Source organism: Schistocerca americana, chromosome 6 (genome assembly GCF_021461395.2).
Source record: "Schistocerca americana isolate TAMUIC-IGC-003095 chromosome 6, iqSchAmer2.1, whole genome shotgun sequence".
Classification (NCBI taxonomy): Eukaryota; Metazoa; Arthropoda; class Insecta; order Orthoptera; family Acrididae; genus Schistocerca; species Schistocerca americana.
The window spans coordinates 352,141,915-352,163,860 of NC_060124.1; the positions used below are offsets into that span (position 1 = coordinate 352,141,915).

Here is a 21,946-nt window from a genome sequence, read left to right on the forward strand (position 1 = left end):
AAACCACTTAAACCTAACTAACCTAAGGATTCAAACCTGCGGCCGTAGCAGCCGCGTGGTTCCGGACTGAAGCTCCTAGAACCGCTCGGTCACAGCGGCCGGCCTAAAAATGCTCCAATTTGCATCACAACTAGCTCACAAACGTCTTCAATGCATGTGGTGCAAACGAATTCGCACAGCACTTGGCTTGACTAAGAGACGTAAAGCATCTGACCATGTATGACTACAGTCATCGATAACCAACTGCTAGGCTGCGTAATTAAACACTTTCTCGACAGGGGTGAATAAACCTCACATGGTATCTATCCTGCTCCAAATGCGCACTTCTTACACATATTCTCGCAGTTTTCTTCTCATAATTAGTACGTTCCGACGTTCATATCGGCCAGAAATTTCTACGTCCTTGCGTTACCATTTGTCCTAACACGAGCCAGCAATTCGACCGCAATTATTATGTACATTGCTTGCAGGTCTGGATACTTTTCACATTCGGTTTACTCATTGAAAACTATACAGCGATTTAACCACGAAATCTTCCATCCCCGTCACAAAACGACCTCCGTTACGCTAGAGGAAAAATATCTGATATCGTTCCACACTGCGGTGACAAAAGTCATGAGACAGCGACATAAACGTACTCAGATGACGGTAGTATCGTGTATGCAATGTATAATATAAATCGGCAGTGCATTGGCGGAGCTGTCATTTCTACTCAGGTAAATGGAAATGCCGAGTGGCTAGAGCCTCCGGCGTGTAGGCCGTTCACCTGATCCATGTCTTTCAAGTTGATGCCACGTCGGCGACTTGCGTGTCGATGGGGATGAACTGATAAGGACAACACAACACCCAGTTACAATGAAATGACCACCGTTAGCTGATACAGGGGTTGACATACGTCAACGAGGACAGATGAAAATGTGTGCCCCGACCGGGACTCGAACCCGGGATCTCCTGCTTACATGGCAGACGCTCTATCCACCTGAGCCACCGAGGACACAGAGAACAGCGCGTCTGCAGGGATTTATCTCTGGCACGCCTCCCGCAAAACCCACATTCTCAACGTATTGTCCCGCACTACATTCGTCGTGTCCCCGCCCATTATACTCATTACTCGCGGCGCGTTGCCGAGTCCCGTAAGAGCTGACGCTCGCTATTTTTTGTCTGAAGTAGAGCGATATGTCTTTTACCTTCTCACACAACAATCTGTGCCCTTCGGTATCTAGTATATTACATAATGTACACAGCGGTGACTCGGCCAATCGAATAGAGTGAAGTTTAGAGTTCGATGCAATTTTCCTGTTGACAGCAAACTACCAGGTCGATTTGATATACGTTGGCAGGTACCAGCAGTGAATATTTTCCCATATTGTTTCCCAGTTATAACAAGGATACTTTTGTTTCTGGGTTTGCCTTTCATCAAAATATTGTAAAGTTCTTTCACTTTCATGATGGCTTTATCAGCGATCCTTACCTGTATGGAGCCGGCCGAAGTGGCCGTGCGGTTAAAGGCGCTGCAGTCTGGAACCGCAAGACCGCTACGGTCGCAGGTTCGAATCCTGCCTCGGGCATGGATGTTTGTGGTGTCCTTAGGTTAGTTAGGTTTAACTAGTTCTAAGTTCTAGGGGACTAATGACCTCAGCAGTTGAGTCCCATAGTGCTCAGAGCCATTTGAACCATTTTTACCTGTATGAAGCTGTATTACACTAAAAAGTATATAAAGTTGTATAATCGGTTGGGTATGTGTTGGACATATATAGGTGCACTGATGTCAGCAGGAGCTATTTCGTTTAACAAATGTGTACCAAGGCTACCACTTGGTTCTTTCCATGGTTTGTATGTGGTAGAAAGATATAAGACTTGCGCTTTTTTGTTGACATTTCGTAGGGGGCATCAGAATGTCATACTTGACTTTGAAAATACGTCCGCGGCTCACACAATGTCCTAGTAAAGATGCGATGTTTACCACTCAGCTACCAGGAGTGGACACCACTCAGGTGATTCACGTGAAAAGATTTCCGACGTGATTTTGGCTGCAAGTCGGGAATTAACAGACTCTGAACGCGGAATGGTAGCTAGAACCAGACGCACAAGACATTCCACTTCTGCAACCATTAGTGAATTAAATATTCCGAGACACATGGTGTCGAGAATGTGCCGACAATAATAAAATTCAAGCATTGCCTCTTTCTATGGGCAACACAGTGGTCGACGGGCTTCAATTATCGACCGAGAGCAGCGGCTGAAGTTTGGAAGTGTATGACCCTGCTGTGTGCAGACAATAACTGTGAGTCAGACATTATTATCGCGGTTAGTTGTTGAGACGAGTCGGAATTGTTCGGACGGAACGTGCGGTGGAGAGAAGCTTCGCGAATGAGATGTCGCAGCCTGCCGTGATCGTTCTAGTAGTCACGAAAGAGACTTTGGTGATAAGTGACAATTTTTGGTAATTTGCCTTTTGAGTGCACGTAGTTGTTTGTTGCTTGCGCACTGGAGGCATTTTGTGAGATTTGTTTATGCATACATTGAGACTAGTATTCGTATCTTTGTTGTGGTCAGAAAAGGATTTATTGAGTATAGACATTGTGTAATAATCAAAAGTCTGTGTGAAGTGTGTCAGTGTTTAAATAATATACGAGGGCAGTTCAATAAGTAATGCAACACATTTTTTTTCTCGGCCAATTTCGGTTGAAAATACCGGAAATTTCTTGTGGAATATTTTCAAACATTCCCGCTTCGTCTCGTATAGTTTCATTGACTTCTGACAGGTGGCAGCGCTGTACGGAGCTGTTAAAATGGCGTCTGTAATGGATGTGCGTTGCAAACAACGGGCAGTGATCGAGTTTCTTTTGGCGGAAAACCAGGGCATCTCAGATATTCATAGGCGCTTGCAGAATGTCTACGGTGATCTGGCAGTGGACAAAAGCACGGTGAGTCGTTGGGCAAAGCGTGTGTCATCATCGCCGCAAGGTCAAGCAAGACTGTCTGATCTCCCGCGTGCGGGCCGGCCGTGCACAGCTATGACTCCTGCAATGGCGGAGCGTGCGAACACACTCGTTCGAGATGATCGACGGATCACCATCAAACAACTCAGTGCTCAACTTGACATCTCTGTTGGTAGTGCTGTCACAATTGTTCACCAGTTGGGATATTCAAAGGTTTGTTCCCGCTGGGTCCCTCGTTGTCTAACCGAACACCATAAAGAGCGAAGGAGAACCATCTGTGCGGAATTGCTTGCTCGTCATGTGGCTGAGGGTGACAATTTCTTGTCAAAGATTGTTACAGGCGATGAAACATGGGTTCATCACTTCGAACCTGAAACAAAACAGCAATCAATGGAGTGGCGCCACACCCACTCCCCTACCAAGAAAAAGTTTAAAGCCATACCCTCAGCCGGTATAGTCATGGTTACAGTCTTCTGGGACGCTGAAGGGGTTATTCTGTTCGATGTCCTTCCCCATGGTCAAAAGATCAACTCTGAAGTGTATTGTGCTACTCTTCAGAAATTGAAGAAACGACTTCAGCGTGTTCGTAGGCACAAAAATCTGAACGAACTTCTCCTTCTTCATGACAACGCAAGACCTCACACAAGTCTTCGCACCCGAGAGGAGCTCACAAAACTTCAGTGGACTGTTCTTCCTCATGCACCCTACAGCCCCGATCTCGCACCGTCGGATTTCCGTATGTTTGGCCCAATGAAGGACGCAATCCGTGGGAGGCACTACGCGGATGATGAAGAAGTTATTGATGCAGTACGACGTTGGCTCCGACATCGACCAGTGGAATGGTACCGTGCAGGCATACAGGCCCTCATTTCAAGGTGGCGTAAGGCCGTAGCATTGAATGGAGATTACGTAGAAAAATAGTGTTGTGTAGCTAAAAGATTGGGGAATAACCTGGTGTATTTCAATGCTGAATAAAACAACCCCTGTTTCAGAAAAAAATGTGTTTCATTACTTATTGAACTGCCCTCTTGTATTGCAAATGTAATAGACTACTTAATTTTTTGTCGTTAATTGGTTGTGGCAGCAGACGACCGACACGAGTGCCTTTGCTAACAGTACAATATGGTCTGTAGTGCCTCTCCTGGGCTCGTGATCATATCGGTTGGCCCTAGACGACTGGAAAACTGAGGACTGGTCAGATGAGTCTTGATTTCAGTTGGTAAGAGATGACGTTAGGATTCGAATGTGACGCAGATCCGACGAAGCCATGAACCCAACTTGTCAACACGGCACAGTGTAAAATGGTGGTGGCCCCATAACGGTATATGCTGTGTTTTTCGTGGACTGCGTCTTCTGATCCAACTGAATAGCTCATTGACTGAAAATGCTCATCTTCGGTTACTTGGAGAGCATTTGTAGGCTTTTATGGACTTCATGTTTCCAAACAACGAGGAATTTTTATGCACGACACTGCATCACGTCAGAGCATTCTGGAGAATTCGAGCGAATGATTTCGTTCACCGAATCGACAGACATGAATCTCGCGGAACATTTGTGAGACATAATCGGGACGTTATTTCGTACACAACATCGAGCGCCTGTTACACTTTCATAACAGCTCAATATTTGTGCAGCGGACTTCCAAGCAACTTTAGGGTTTTCGGCGAAGTCAACCGTCTGCAGTCCCGTATGTTATCTCAACATTGTATAAGTCAGATGAAACTAAGGTTACAAGGACTTGTTGAGATCATGCCACGTCCAATTGCTGGACAACACCAGGCAAAAGGAAATCAAACACGATAAAAGGCGGTATTCCGTTACTTTTGTCACCTCGGTGTAAGGTCCCATGTTACTCGTGGCGAAGAAGGCACTGGTTGTATGATGAAACACAGACACACACCCACTCGCGCGCGTATATACACGATGTTACAAAAAGGTACGGCCAAACTTTCAGGAAACATTCCTCACACACAAATAAAGAAAAGATGTTATGTGGACATGTGTCCGGAAACGCTTAGTTTCCATGTTAGAATTCATTTTAGTTTCGTCAGTATGTACTGTACTTCCTCGATTCACCGCCTTGATTTCATACGGGATACTCTACCTGTGCTGCTAGAACATGTGCCCTTACAAGTACGACACAACATGTGGTTCATGCACGATGGAGCTCCCGCACATTTCAGTCGAAGTGTTCGTACGCTTCTCAACAACAAATTCGGTGACCGATGGATTGGTAGAGACGGACCAATTCCATGGCCTCCACGCTCTCCTGACCTCAACCCTCTTGACTTTCATTTATGGGGGCATTTGAGAGCTCGTGTCTACGAAACCCCGGTACCAAATGTAGAGACTCTTCGTGCTCGTATTGTGGACGGCTATGATACAATACGCCATTCTCCAGGGCTGCATCAGCGCATCAGGAATTCCATGCGATGGAGGGTGGATGCATGTATCCTCGCTAACGGAGGACATTTTGAACATTTCCTGTAACAAAGAGTTTGAAGTCACGCTTGTACGTTCTGTTGCTGTGTGTTTCCATTCCATGATTAATGTGATTTGAAGAGAAGTAATAAAATGAGCTCTAACATGGAAAGTAAGCGTTTCCGGACACATATTCTACGACAATTCGTTACGTGTAATGCTTATTGATGTACTCTCTATAAATAACGGATGTGGTATCCATAGCTACGATGCCAAGGCGTAGGTACAAGTTCTTAGGTTGCCACTACGACACCGACACCGACGACAGCGCGCTCTAGCCGGCGCTGTGCAGCTCTACGAGCGCCACTCCAGATTCTGCCCATTCGATTCCGAGTAGACGACCAAGCAATATTGTTTCTATTTCATAGTGGCCGAACCACTACAGATTTTCCCTTTGTAACTTCAAGCCGATGTTTGATTTCATTGATATACAGCTTCGCACCTACGTGCTCATCTGTAGGAAAAGTTATATAACATTATCATTTTTATATGTTCATACACCAGTAAAACAGATTTAACCTCTACGCAGTACCGAAGTACTTCACCTTTTCCTGCTCCTACTCGCTGCCTTCACTCTCGGCCTATTTGGCAGAAGCAGTTCACAGGAGCAGATCCACGAGCCGCCTATCTAGGCGGGATACAAAAACGGAAACACCACTCGAAATGTAAATTGGCAAGGAAGAGAGCAGAATTTAACACCACATCGATATGGAGGTGATTTAAAACAGGAAGCCGGTAGCTGGTGGCCGAGCGGTTCCAGGCGCTTCAGTCTGGAACCGCGCGACCGCTACGGTCGCTGGTTCGAATTTTGCCTCGGGCATGGATGTGTGTGATGTCCTTAGGTTTGTTAGGTTTAAGTAGGTCTAAGTTCTAGGGGATTGATAACCTCAGAAGTTAAGTCCCATAGTGCTCAGAGCCATTTGAAGCATTTGAACGTTCGCATAGACTGAAGAAAAGAGAAACTTGTAGGTCAGAGATTAGGTGAGGGATTATCACAGCATTCACAGGAAGTAATTTAAAACGAGTGTGGAAAATTTAAATGTGAGTTATCAAATGATAACTCGAACTTAGCTGTATCCGAATCGAATCCAGTGACCATATCCTGCGCTACTTCGTTCCGTTGGGACTACAGTATTCACGGACACAAACGCAGGGCACTGTACCCAACAGCATTGACATAGTTACTACCAAATTTTCGTTCTAGCGTCAATTGAATGTTTGGTTAAAACTAAAACAATATGACACTTATGTCTGAGAGGCCACATATTCTGATATCTGCAGTCGACGGTTTTGAAGACGGAATACAGTAGCACGGGAAGTAGTTAATAACGGGTGACATAAGAGCAGAATAATGATGGCCACAGTGCTATGAAATCCCAAACTGCAGTGGGGAAACCGAACTCTTGACTGGCTGGAGTAGCGAAGTGTATGTGGAGAAGCAGGGACTCGGGCCTTTCTTGAGACGTATCTCCTTTATTCCTCACCCTTTTGTACACCTTCTCCGGAGACGCGAGTTTTGTGAACTGCAACAAGACCGGGCGTTCCGATACTCATTTCCCTGAGTGCACGACTACCTGATACACACCACACATTCCAATAGAGTGCTTCCATCTTCTCCGGGGATACTTTCCTTCGCATGAGTGTATACGGAGCAGTTTCGTACGAAAACACCTCCAAAGGAAATCTGAGCCGTTTGCTAATACGAATTTGTGCTTCACTGTTGGCCTCTTCCGTTTCGTAATGCCATCAACAATGAAAACTTCAGGGCGAATACGAAACGGACTGTGTAGGAAAAAAATCCCATAGTGTGCCAAATGTCTGAGGGTTAACTGAAGAAAGATGAAAGTAATGAGTAGCAGAAATGATACAGGCGACAAACTAAACTTCCAAACAGCAGAGCGCGAACTAAGCGTCAATGAAACTTATGCTTACGCACTGCCTCGGATGACGTCAGGGCCAGGCTACAACTAAACGCATCTTTTCGGTACAAACAGGAAGTGAACTCGCTAGCACTGTAGTCCGTCTTGCATTGTTTATATTTCGAGGAAGTAACTGTTTGTGTTTCGCCCTTTGTGTTTACAGAAAGTAGTTCAAAAATGGTTCAAATGGCTCTGAGCACTATGGGACTCAACTGCTGAGGTCATTAGTCCCCTAGAACTTAGAACTAGTTAAACCTAACTAACGTAAGGACATCACAAACATCCATGCCCGAGGCAGGATTCGAACCTGCGACCGTAGCGGTCTTGCGGTTCCAGACTACAGAAAGTAGTGATATTACACTGAGAGACAAAGAAATTGGTACTACTGCCTAATATCGTGTGGGTCCCACACAAGCACGCAGAAGTTCCACAACACGACGTGGCGAGAGCTGCAGTAATGTCTGGAATACTACTGGAGGAAATTGACACCATTAATCTTGCTGGAACATCCATTAATCCGTAAAAGTACGAACGGGTGGAAATCTCTCCTGAACAGCACGTTGCAAGGCATCCGAGATAAGCTCAATAACGTTCATGTCCCCGGAGTTTTGTGGCCAGTGGAGGTGTTTAAACTCTGTTTCTCGAGCCACTTCTTAACAATGCTGAACATGTGAGGTTTCGTGTTGTCTTGCTGGAATTGCCCAAGTCCATCGGAATGCAAAACGGACATGAATGAATGGAGGTGATAAGAAACGATGCTTACGTACGTCGTATCTAGACGTATCAGGGGTCTAATGTCACTCCAACTGCGCGCGCCCCACACCGTTACAGAGCATCCATCAGCTCGAAAGTTCCACTGTCGACAAGCATGGTCCATTGGTGAGGTTGTCTCCAGAACTGTACATGTCCATCCGCTCGGTACAATTGGAAAAGAGACTCGTCCTACCATTTAAAACAGTCAAATGTCGGTGTGGATGGTCCCAGGCGAGGCGTAATGTTCTGTGTCGTGCAGTCATCAAGGTTACACGAATGGGCCTTCGGCGCCGAAAGCCCGTATCGACGATGTTTCGTTGAATGGTTCGCACGCTGACACCTGTTGATGGCCCAGCACTGAAATCTGCTGCAATTTGCCAAAGGGTTGCGCTACTTTTTCGCTGAACGATTCTCTTCAGTCGTCGTTGGTCCCGTTCTTGCAGGATCTTTTTCTGGCCACAGCAGTGTCAGTGATTTGTTGTTTTAACGGATTCCTCATATTCACGGTACACTCGTGAAATGGTCGTACAGGAATATCCCCATTTCATCGTTACCTTGGAGATGCTATGGCCCATCACTTGCGCGCCGAGTATAACAGCACGTTCAAATTCAAATCTTGATAACCTGCCATTGCAACAGCAGTAACCGATCGAACAACTGCGCCAGACACTTGCTGGCGTTGCAGACCGTACGGCCGCTATCAACCTGTTTAATATAGCTGTAGTTGAATACGCATGCCTATAGCAATTTCTTTGGCGCTTCAGTGTGTTTTCCACCTTTTGGCGAGCAGCGGCCCTTCATTATTAGTTGTCAGGGCGTAAGACAGTTTAATTGGAACTTACCGTTGAGGTTGCCTATGGACTTCTCATATTGCTGTTTATGGAAGAGACATCGTTATTGTTATTATTATCAGGAATATTAGTATGTTGCGCGTGCGAAAAATTTATTGACTACATTGATCAGTTAGAACTCAAATATTTTATTTATAATCATAGTTCCTGATCCTGTTGCGTAAATGGAGTAGAAACGTATCTTACACTACAAGAAGAATGTGGACTTGCAGACTGGAAATTATGGTCAATATATCGCTTTCTGACTGACCGCAAAATTAGCTCTCAGGCGCTTGTAAAAAGGACGGGAACAAAATATATTCTTATTCTCTTATCTAACCCTCTGCAGTCCCACGAAGTGGCAGGTTAACGCTTCTAGTAAAAATAAATTTGGACAGAAGGTAAGTATGATCCCAACGCAACTGAGGAACAGTTTGCCATTCATCTTCCCACTAGGGCATCCAATCCTCTGTAACACTTTCTTTAATTTATTTTTCGGTGACGCTCTCCTTATTTTGGTTCGTCTATGAGGTCAACTTTTGTGTGTATCCCTTATCGCTAGACCCCAAACAACATACGGCGATATTTCTCTGTATTGTAATCTTTAATTTTACAAAATCTTTCACACGAAGCACTTTCAAGAAAAGTGTGGCAACATCAAAATTCATCTTTCAACTTATGAGTAATTTAAAATTAAATAATATACATTTTTATAAACATCCACCGCATTTGGACGATCCCCTGTTGCTCATAAACTGTCAAAACCAATTATATTTTTGAATATACTGTAACTAACGAAAAACTGTGACCGTGTCCCGAACTAAGATCTCCTTGTAGCGAATAGGTGCCTTGACCATTAGCTACCTGAGCACTCTCTCATGCCGAACTTATATTTTCACTGATGTTGCCAGTTGATATGTTTCCTCTCGAAGAACACACTGGTGATGGGTACTCGCTTCCGGAAACAACTTTTGACTCTACAGATCCGTAGAAATTTTAGGGAACAACGCCTTCCATTTGTACTGTGTGCTGTAAGCGTGAATCTCCACTGACGCACCAGAATCACAAGTGGAACATCTTGCAGTGGTTCGAGAAGCTTTTGGGATGTTAGGTGAGATCAGAATCATCAAATCACGTCAAAACACTACTGTGTGTGTGTGTGTGTGTGTGTGTGTCTGTGTGTGTGTGTTTGTGTGTGTGTATGTGAAGGTGCTTATGGGCGCTGAACCCTGAGGTTATCGCCCTTAAATCCGTACAGTAATTTGCAACTCACAGCTCGCTGATGCAACACCAGAGGAGGGACGTTTAACAGCAAAATCGTCCACGAATAAGGAGCACTGTACTGGACTCCTTACCGTAGACGTGATACTATTGATGGCTATGGCAAAGAGGATAACACTTAAAACACTGCCCTGAGGAACACCACTCTCCTGCTCGAAACGATCTGACAGCTCTGGTCCTAAAACTGCGCTGAGACGGGAAAGACAGAATGAAGACGGGTAGGTGACCACGAGAGTCCCAGTGATGCAGTTGAGTGAGAATACAGTGCCGCCAAATCGTATCGTACGCCTTATTGATATCGGAGAATGTTCCAATGCAGTGATGTCTACGTAGGATCAACACTACTGCACAGACCGCTTCCGACAGTGGCAGCAGCAGTGTCAACGTGTGTTGAAGTGTGGCCCAACGGTAGGACTGGGCTAGGACAAGCTGCTTCGTCTTTATACGACATTTCGGCAAATGATTTGAATCCTCAAGGCATCTTCTACAGCCCTTCCAAGTTTTTCGGTACTGTTTTGCTACAAACTGTGTAAGTATGTGAGAGGATACTGTCAGAAACCAGATTTGATTTTGCATTTTATACACTGACGAAAAGAAAATCGGAACACCAAAAAATAATTAAAGTATAGTAATGAAATATCGGAACCATTTGTGTAGGTAACATATTTAAATGAATAGCATTCCAAGGTCAAAGTTTAATGTAAGTGTGAGATACGTCATTGCAAATGTGAGATGCTGGTACATTAGTAACCGGTGTAACCGCCAGAATATTGAGTAGACGGATGGAAAAGTGCGTGCGTTGTGTTGTACAGCTGCCGGACGGTAACTGTTATGTAAGCACCTATGAACCAGATAGTCCAGGAGTTAGGCTACAATATTAACCTTGTTTTTGAGCACAGCATTCTCATCTGTCACCTTATTATGGGAATCCCGTAAGACAATATAAACAATAGAGAACAGTTTAGAAACATCGTACAGAAACACACAAATGTATAAGAACACACGGAGGGCAGAAATGGAAAAAGATGGTCGGAAGAACGCAAGAGAAAACACAGTGAACGTATGAAGAAAATTTGGGAAGAACGAAGAAAGAAGAAGAAATCATGACCACTCAAGTTAAATAGCTCTCTTAAAAGGCAATAATCGGAAATAATATATATAACTGTTTGTCCAGACGCACATTACAAAATGTTTCAAGCAAATTTTCTTTAGCCGTCAGGGGGACATCAATCAGCATTATTGCCTTCGTTGTCGCTTTGTTTCTTCCAAAGATGTGAACAACCGTACGACTTTTAAATGGTATCCTGTATTATATTATTCGGTAATTCATTTCCTCTCCTAAAGACGTATACAAAAATGTATTACAGTGTACCATTCTCTGAAACACAACGTTTTTAATTACATAACAGAATATTAATTTTGAACCTGGGTTCACAAACTCTTCCACTTGCTGGAGTTGTCAGAAAACAAATGTAAACTAGGCAAAACCATAACACAAAATTGACTTTGACTCTCCTGCACCATTGCCCAGGAGTGCAACATTACAATGTGCTCAAAGTGGTGATCTTGGACAGATACACTGTGCATTCGTTGAATGAAAGAATTATTTACTGCTTCAAGAGTTGCCTGCTGAACAGAATTACAAGAAAGCGCGATACCTTTCTGCATGTCCTCTGGAGTTGTTGGAATATCGCGATAGACAACGTCTTTGATGCATCTCCAAAGAAAATAGTCCAGAGGAGTTAAATCAGGAGATCTAGCAGGCCAAGTAACTGTTTCTCCTCGACCAGTCCATCTGGCAGGATACCTTCGGTTCCTAACATGACGTGCACGCAAGGCATTATGTACTGGAAATCCATCGTGTTGATACCACGTAAGCATTCTGGTTCTTAGCGGCACTTCATCCAGAAGAGGAGGAAGAATTCGTCTGAGGAAGTTGGCATACGCTGTGCCGTTTAGACCACCATTGATGAAGTAAGGGCCAATAATTGTAGTACGAAGCATCCCACACCAGACTTTAACTCTCCATTGACGCTGATGTTCCACCTGTCTAAGCCATCGTGGGTTGTCGCTGGACCAATAATGCATGTTCCTTGTATTTACCTATCATTTGTTTGAGAAGGAACATTCGTCGGTAAATAGACATTGGAGAATAAAATCGTGTTGGCGAAGATATGCTGCTGTGCCCACTGACGGACCTGTACACGATGCTGGAAATCAATCCCATGCAATTGTTGATGTAGGTGTACATGGTAAGGATGGAACTGGTGACGTGTAAGAATATGATGTATACTCGTTTTAGGAATGCCAATTTCGCGTTTAAGCTGTCGTGTGCTCACGCGTGGATTCATACCAACGGAAGCGAGAACCGTAACTTCGGCAGCTTCGTCTGTGCGAGTACTACGACGGTTGCGTTGTCGTGGGTTGAAGCTTCCCGTTTCCTGAAGCGTCGCAACAAGACGAGAAAACGTCGTTCGGGAAGGTGGGCTATCGTCAGGATATCGCTCTCAGTACAGTTCAGCTGCCTGCTTAGCATTTCGCTCACCTTCAACAACAAAAACAACAATAAAAGAACCGTTTTGTCGATGCTGCTTGTAGTAAGGACAACCTTTACTCTACACAACAGTATTTAAAGGGATTAAACTACTGTACTAAGTGTACCCGTACATAAAAAAAAAAATGTTCTTCTGACTTACATTCCCCATAGATAACATTTCTACCTTCTCTTCGTTGGTGTACATTCTACTCACACAACTCCTCAACTGACGATGGTGACGGAATGACGGATGTGCATTCTACTGATGTCTAAATTTGTCCTCTGTGACCGTCAACACGTGAATGTGTTCCATTACCTGCACTAAGCGCTGCGAGCGCCAGCGTCACTGTTGTGTTATTTAATTAATAATGTTGTGTTTTGTGCATGGTACACTGATACACTTTTGAGTAGGATTTTAGGAGAGGAAATGAATTACCGAATAAAAAATACAGGGTGCCATTTAAAAAAAGTCATACCGCCGTTCATGTCTTTTTAAAAATCAAAACTACAACGAAGGCAATCATGCTGATTGATTGATGTCCCCCTGACGGCTGAAGAACATTTGCTTCAAACATATTGTAATTTGCATTTGGACAAACTGCTACTTACGGTGGTCAAGATAAATGGGACAACCATATATTACGAGGCTACTGTGCATGTCCCTAGTTCCATAAATAAATTTTTGCAAGGCTGAGCTCCATCGATTGTTATGTTTTCACACTTATGTGCAATGTATAATTTTTCCTTAATGATGACTTACTCCAAAATACGACTTCATACGAAAGCAGTGAAAAAAATAAGCATATTAGCTAGTTTATTTATATCTCCAAAATTTGCATTAACCCTAAAAGCTTTAGTAACAGAATTCCAATCGCATGTGCGTCTTTTCAGGGTTGCGTTCAGCGCTGACTTTATGTTTAAGGGTGACAGTGCGCCACGACATCAAACAGCGCAAGTGGAGAAGCTGTGCGATCGAGAGCGTATTCAATGAAAGGACTGCACTGCCCATTCCCCTTGATTTACATCTCATCGAGCACGTGCAGGATGCGTTGAGGACACGCTCTGCCGCACGTCCACATGCACAAACGACCGTCGAGCAGTTGTCAGATGCACTGGTGGAGGAATCGAACCCCGTACCACGAGTACCCTTTACCAACCTTGTAGCCAGCATGGAGCGTGTTGCACAGGATGAATTTATATCTGTCGGTATCACACATCCTGCTAAGAAAATTAATAACCATATCCAGTTTCTTGTAACGTCCAAAATTCACTTGACGCATTCCTGAGAGACAATCTCCACTCATTCCAAATTAATAATATAAGTGTACACAAGACGTGGCTTAAATTCAAAGAAATAGTATCGGCACCAACTGAGGGATTTATACCAAATAAATTAACGAACTGTAGAGCTGATCCTCCTTGGTACACAAAACGGGTTAGAGCACTGTTACAGGAACAAGGAAACAAACATGCCAAATTTAAACAGACGCAAAATCCCGAACATTGTCGATCTTATACAGAAGCTCGAAATTTAGCGCGGACTTCAGTGCGAGATGTCTATAACAGTTTCCACAACGAAACGTTGTTTCGAAACCTGGCAGAGAATCCAAAGAGATTCTGGTCGTATATGAAGTAAGTTAGTGGCGAGAAACAATCAATGTCTTCTCTGCGCGATAGCAATGGAGATACTATCGAAGACAGTGCTGCCAAAGCAAAGTTACGAAACACAGCCTTCCCAAACGCCTTCACAAAAAAGACGAAGTAAATACTCCAGAATTCGAATCAGGAACAGCTGCCAACTTGAGTAACGTAGAAGTAAATATCCTCGGAGTAGTGAAGCAACTTAAAGCACTTAATAAAAGTAAGTCTTCCGGCCCAGACTGTATACCAATTAGGTCCCTTTCGGAGTATGCTGATGCATTAGCTCCATACTTAACAATCGTATACAACCGTTCGCTCGACAAAAGATCCGTATCCAAAGACTGGAAAGTTACACAGGTCACACCAATATTCAAGAAAGGTAGTAGGAGTAATCCACTAAATTACAGGCACATATCGTTAACGTCGATATGTAGCTGGACTTTAGAACATTTATTGTGTTCTAACATTATGAATTACCTCGAAGAAAACTATCTATTGACAAACAGTCAACACAGGTTAGGAAACATCGTTCCTGTGAAACACAACCAGCACTTTAATCACATGAAGTGTTGAGTGCTATTGACAAGGGATTTCAGATCTATTTCGTATTTCTGGATTTCCGCAAGTCTTTTGACACTGTACCACACAAGCGGCTCGAAGTGAACTTGCGTGTTTATGGAATATCGTCTCATGTGACTGGATTTGTGATTTCCTGTCAGAGCGTGCACAGTTCGTAGTGACTGACGGAAAGCCATCGAGTATAACAGAAGTGACTTCTGTGGTTCCCCAAGGTAGTGTTGTAGGCCCTTTGCTGTTCCTTATATATATAAACGATTTGGGAGACAATCTGAGCTGCCGTCTTCTATTGTTTGCAGATGACGCTGTCGTTTATTGACTAATAAAGTCATCAGAAGATCAAAACAAACTGTAAAACGATTTAGAAAAAATATCTGAATGGTGCGAAAAGTGGAGGATGACCCTGAATAGCGAAAGTTGTGAGGTCATCCACATGAGTGCTAAAAGAACTCGTTATACTTCGGTTACACGATAAATCAGTCTAATCTAAAAGTCGTAAATTCAACTAAATGCCTACGTATTACAATTACAAACAACTTAAATTGGAAGGAAGACATAGAAAATGTTACGGGGAAGGCTAACCAAAGACTGCCTTTTTTTGGCGGGACACTTAGAAAATGTAACAGACCTACTAAGGAGACTGCATACACTACCCTTGTCAGTCCTCTTTTAGAATACTGCTACGCGTTGTGGGATTCGTACGAGATAGGACTGACGGAGAACATCGAAAATGTTCAAAGAAAGGCAGCACGCTTTGTATTATCTCGAAATATGGGAGAGAGTGTCACAGAAATGATACAGGATTTGTACTGGAAATCGTTAAAAGAAAGGTGTTTTTCGTTGCGACGGAATCTTCTCACGAAATTCCAATCACCAACTCTCTCCTCCGAATGCCAAAATATTTTGTTGACACCGACCTACATAGGGAGGAACGATCACTACGATAAGATAAGGAAAATCAGTGCTCGTACGGAAAGATATAGGTGTTCATTCTTTTCGCGCTATACGGGGTTGGAATAATAGAGAATTGTGATGGTGGTTCGATGAACCCTCTGCCAGGCACTTAAATGTGATTTGTAGAGCATCCATGTAGATGTAGATGTAGATCACTGCGTATTTCTTTCTGTTTTGTGCTGGACTGTATCAGTTCTTCACTGTATGGTCGAAGTATCATCGAACTTGTCAGTGACACATCGTGCGAAACTCACTTTGGTCCTTAAGGTCTGCTCACCAGTATAAAATACCTATAACCATGAAGAAGGAACGAATAAGAACAGGAGAACAAGAAAAAAGTGTTTATTTTGAATTGGCTTTCTTCGCTACTGTTCATACTGTACATAGAAGGAAAAATAATCGAAACCTTCAGTTTCATGACTCAAGGATTTCAATGACGACATTCAGTGATGACTTTCTCACCCTCAGTGAATCTGAGGAGGAACTGTAGCAGCGTTGAATAGTAAGATTAGTGTATTACGCGACGGGTTCACCGGCCTCTCGCGAGAGGGTCAATTAGTCACATGTGGAGCTGAGCTCACCAGGCATATGCAACCTCCTGACGTTAATATTGGCTGCCTTTCTGCGTAATAACTGAGCTGGTCACTGAGGACAAAGTTCTGGTCCGTCCAGCCATGGAGGGCCGTGGAAAGAATATCTACCGTATTTGAAAATTACTGCTTCCATTTGTCTTCGTGATCACAGTCCACGTCTTCTGAGGCGGTACTGTTCCTGTTTCGACTGCCTTGTTTTGTGGATGTTGATCTGCCAGTATTTACTATCCAACCAAGAAACGGAGTATGAAGAAAGATGCTGAGGAATTTAGTTGCATATCGTTCATGAAAACTAATGTTCTTTGACTGACGCTCTGTTCTGAAGGATGAATTCGAGGTCATTCGTGTACCACTAATTCTGTCGTGTGGTTTTACTCCCCATATCATGTACCTACATTCTGCCCGCCCGGTTAGCCGTGCGGTCTAAAGCACTGCCTTTCAGATTGGGAAGGAGCGCCTGGTCTCCGTCACCAATCCGCCAGGCGGATTAGTGTCGTGGTCCGGTGAGCCGGCCAGTCTGTGGATGGTTTTTTGGCGGTTTTCTATCTGCCTCAGCGAATGCAGGCTGGTTCCTCTTATTCCGCCTCAGCTACACTATGTCGACGATTGCTGCGCAAACAAGTTCTCCACGTACGCGTACCCCGCCATTACTCTACCATGTGGTGTGAGACGTTCCTTGCGCGGTGGGGGGGGGGGGGGGGGGGGGGACCAGTCCACCAGGGGCCGAACCGCACAATAACCCTGAAAGAGTGGTTCGTAGTGGGGCAGCGGCGGGGACGGAGCTTCTCCGTCGTTTCTAAGCCCCTAGTTAACATACAGTATAATACAATAGCTACATTCTGATCTGCCACTGCAGCCGCTATTTATATTAAGGCTGCTTCTGAAAGGGTAAACTGAATCAAGTTTAAAATTGATGGCTGTACAGAAATCTGGTTTCTGTATTTGTTTACTAACAGCAAATGTTGTTAATAAATGTTCGCCCAAGGGGGGCTGGGCGGCGGTAGTCTCGCCCAACTTCTGAAAATATTTCAATTTATTCACTGACTTTATGTTTCAAAATTTTGGAAGAACAGTATCATTGTCTTTAACGAATTTTTCTGTCATATTCGACTGCATGTAAAAATATCTTAGTTAAACTTAACCCAAAAATTTAAGTCTCAGTTCGAGAAGTCACTTTCTCAGTGAATGCCTTATTTAGTATTACCAGGTTCAAGACCTTACTTACAAATCAGTATCTCTTTAAAAATCATTTTGTGAGTGGAAGTCAATAACAATGGCATTTATAATCTTTAAATATTTGTGGCGGTAATAAAGCACGTAGTAGATTTTATTCAAGATACATTGATTCTGCTAACGGTGTGCTAAAAGGTATTTTCAGCTTCTGCACAGTACAAGCGACCAACTCTAAAAATTATGTTTTTCATATACTTCAGTTACATTTAATAACGTTTTTGGGCTATAATGACCCCCTCATTACGAAAATTCCATGGTAGTGTTACAATTAACGGCTCGTGTGGTAAAATTTTCACGAGGTTAACTTTTGTGTTAGTCTCTTGTCAATACTTACGTTTATACTGATGTGAAAAGTCATACGATACCTCCCAATATCGTGTCGGACCTCCTTCTGCGAGGCGTAGTGCACCAGCTCGACGTATCATGGAATCAGCCAGTCGTTGGAAGTCTCATGCAGCATTATTGCTGCTTCTACATGGTGTTTCCGTAAGAGCGTGCAAAAATTTAACAGTACGTAGACGATGCTCGACTGAAAAATTGGAGGTGGGGAACCTGAGGTCGGAGAAGCCTGATTAAGGAGATAATAGGAATAAAATTACATTACTGTCTCCCTTTTTATTTACATTAGTTACAGTTAACTGCGAATACCATTATTGACACTATGAACGAACTATTTGTTGTATATCTCACAAAGCGTGCTGAAACTAACACCTATAAACCTCAATGCAGGCTTGACATCGGCGAACAAGAATCTGACGGACCCTGACAAACATCCCTGGGGTGTTTCGAATCACATCTCAGGCAGCTGCCATTCTGCCAACTAATTCCATCTCCGAATGCAATGTGGCCTCATACACATTAGATATCCCAATAGGAAATAAAAAAGTGGATTCAGGTCAGGTGACCTCGCAGGCCATGGAATAGGACCTCCCCTTCCAATCTAGCGACCACGAAATACTGTATCGGTACTGCTCCACAGTATTGTACTCTACGTCTCTGAATAGCATGAGTAACGACTTGGTCTGTCGTTGATTCAGAGCACGTTCTGTCATGCGACCATGTAAATACGATGCAATAGAGCCACCTTATGGACAAGTGAAGTAAACAGAACATACATCGTTACTTCCTGGTAATCAGGCTCGCCGTCGCAGTTTCCTTGCACGAAATGAAGAACGTACATGTAGATGAACAGCACAGTACGTGTAAACTTATGCGCATGTTAGTTGTAAATAAGTTCGAAAACAGTAATTCTAGACAAAGCGGTAGACAAGTGTACTTCCATATCTCCTTAACCTGGGATCTCCGACCTTGGATTCCCTATCTCAAATTGTTCAGTGGAGCATTCTCTATGTCTTCTATATTTTTGCACGCTCTTACAGAAACACCCTGTATAGCCGTCTATAACTGCGAAAGTGTTGCCGGTGTAGGATTCTGTGAATGTATTAACCTCTTGATTATGTCCCATAAATGTTCGACGGAATTCCTGTCGAGCAATCGGAGTGACGAGATTATTAGCTCGAATTCTCCATCGTTTTCCGACAGGATGAACTGCATAAAAACTCCATCGTTGTTTAGGGACATGAAGTCTGTGAATGACAGCAAATGGTCTCCAAGTAATCGAATATAACCATTTCCAGTCAATGATGGGTTCGGCTGGATCAAAGGATCAAGTCCATTCCATTTAAACCAACCCAAGTCATCATGGAGCCACAGCCAGCTTGCAATGTGCCTTGTGCACAACATGGATCCATGGTTTCAGGGGTCTGCACCACACTCAAACCCTACCATTATCTCTTACCAACTGAAATCTGGACTCATGTGACCGGGACACGGTATTCCACTCGTCTAGCGTCTAAGCAATATGGTCAAGAGCCCAGGATAGGCGTTGCAGGTGGTGCCGCGTTGTTAGAAAAGGCACTCACGTCGGTGGTCTTACTCCATAGCCCATTAATAACAAATTTCGCCGCATGTCCCACATTGATTTCTGCTGTTATTTCACGCAGTGTTGCTTGTATGTTGGTACTGACAACATTACCCAAAAGCTGCTCCTCTCGTTCGTCAAATGAAGGCCGTCGGCCACTGCGTTGTCCGTGACGATAGATACTGCCTGAAATTTGGTATTCCCGGCACCCTCTTGACACTGTGGATCGTGCTCTTGACACTGTGGATCGTGGAGTATTGAATTCCCTAACGATTTACGAAATGTAATATCCCAGCGTCTAGGTCCAACTACCATTTCGCGTTAACAGCCTTAATCCAATCTTGAGGACATAATTAAGTCGGAAGTATTTTGACATCAAACACCTGAATAGAAATGGCAGCTTGGTCAAAGCTCTGTTCTTTAATACCCTGTGTCATCGATGCTACCACCATATGTATACATGCATTTCTTACCCACGACCTCTCACCCCAGTGTAAAATACCACTATTTGTCAGTTAAAGCCAATACCTAAGAGAGCCTTGTATTCAGTTCACTTGTTGTCATTTGTTTAAATCAGACCCTTTCTATATTTCAGATTTAGTGAAGTCTGGCTTAGATTAAGCTGGTCACCTTCTAACATCACATAATTAATAAAGAGATGCAAAGGTTTCAGTTTGATCAATGATGTTTAACATACTCGATTTTCTTCGATGTATAAAATTTGGTAAGGGTTATTCTCTCATTCCTTTTCCTACTAAAGAAACTATTCGTGTCAGACGTTAAAATACCCTTTAAATGTTAAATAACTTTAACTTTCTTTCCCCGATGCAACATCTGTTACGTGCCTTATGTTTCGTCAGGTTGGATACCATCACTAATCAGTCTCCAGTTCTGTACAACTGTAATACTTGTCTCGTTTTGCACCATCCAATGTCTGATTCCTTTGTATTTTTTATGTTTTTAGTATTGATGTTAGCTATTCTGTAGCTGAAAATGTAGATCTGCAATGAATTTGAGATTGAGGTGCGGCTCATCGCTGACTTCCGTCTTGTTTTGTCTGGTGGCTGCTTTTTCATTTCAGTTTGTTAATGGTAAAATGCAGAAGGGGTCAATAAATAGAATATATCCTTTTTACTTTTGACCCCGCGGCTTACTCTTCCCGTTTCATGCTTTATATGTATTCTGAAACGTTATTTCTCTAATTTTTTAACACATTCACTAATTCGTCTCTGTGAAATCAGACAGGAACAGAGTGTTATTCATTTTCAGCTGCCACGGACAATGGGAACGAAAGGTTGCAATCTGTGAGATTGGATAACCAACTGAACAACTGCCCCCATCTACCGAGATTTGGTGAACGTATCCTGCCTTCTGTATTGGATGGATTTATTTAACACACTCTGCCTCGAAATCTGCAATCTTGTTAAAGTTCTTACTCGTATTAAATCCGAAAATACCGCTTTTAAATCGAGTGAGGGTAGGCAGTTATGAACAGTGCGTAATTTTGTTGAGAGCAGCATTTGTGGAAGCCCATCTCAGCACTAGTGACCCCGAAATATCGCGACGCTCATACTAATAAATTGGAGGCTTAATTGAAAGCCACCGACAGTTTACTGCTGTTAACGTCGGCTTTGTGAGGAAGTATTCTGTAACTGCGTTAGCCCTAGCATCGAATCAGCTTAATAGAATGAGTGTCGTAAAAGCACTGAACGGCCGGCAGCCGCGGCTGTCTCGCGTTAGCGGAGATTTGCTACAAATTGCTCCCTGTTACCGCCGACTGGAACTGCGTGTGACAGACGAGAATCTACTCGACTATACGTCCTTCCCTTATGTGCCAAACAAAGGACTCATTTACAAGTCCTGCGCTGAACATCCACGAAAACTCTAAAGCATAATTGCCAACATCCACGTTTGGGACTATGGCAGCGTATTTGAAAGCCGAGTCTTTCGTTAACAGTATAGCTCCAGTATGAAACGCCCATTATATACGGTCTCAGCTTGAATAAATTTACTAAAAATCGTTCTGAACCAATAATGTCCGATGTCACTCGTCACATTGGTGAGAGAGAGGATTACCTTTAAACTACCTTAAAATTGCTTTAGAATAAAGTAACTTTCTCTCAAGCTGTTTATCAGTAGACTGAACACGAAGTATTTCCTTTTGAATTAACAGGCTTGGCTAAAAGAATTCTATGACCACCGCGAGACATAAAATTATATGTGTGGTAGATTCTGTTCGACTTCGTTAAAATAAAAAAAATTAAAAGAAAACAGTTTCCATGTGAC

General features: G+C 43.4%; 1 non-coding gene across 1 annotated transcript; it reads right to left on the reverse strand.

The window, feature by feature from the left end:
- Positions 1–920: 920 nt before the first annotated feature.
- On the reverse strand, positions 921–994 carry Trnat-ugu. The gene has a single exon. It is a non-coding gene; the product is annotated as a tRNA-Thr (tRNA).
- Between the last annotated feature and the right edge of the window lie 20,952 nt (positions 995–21,946).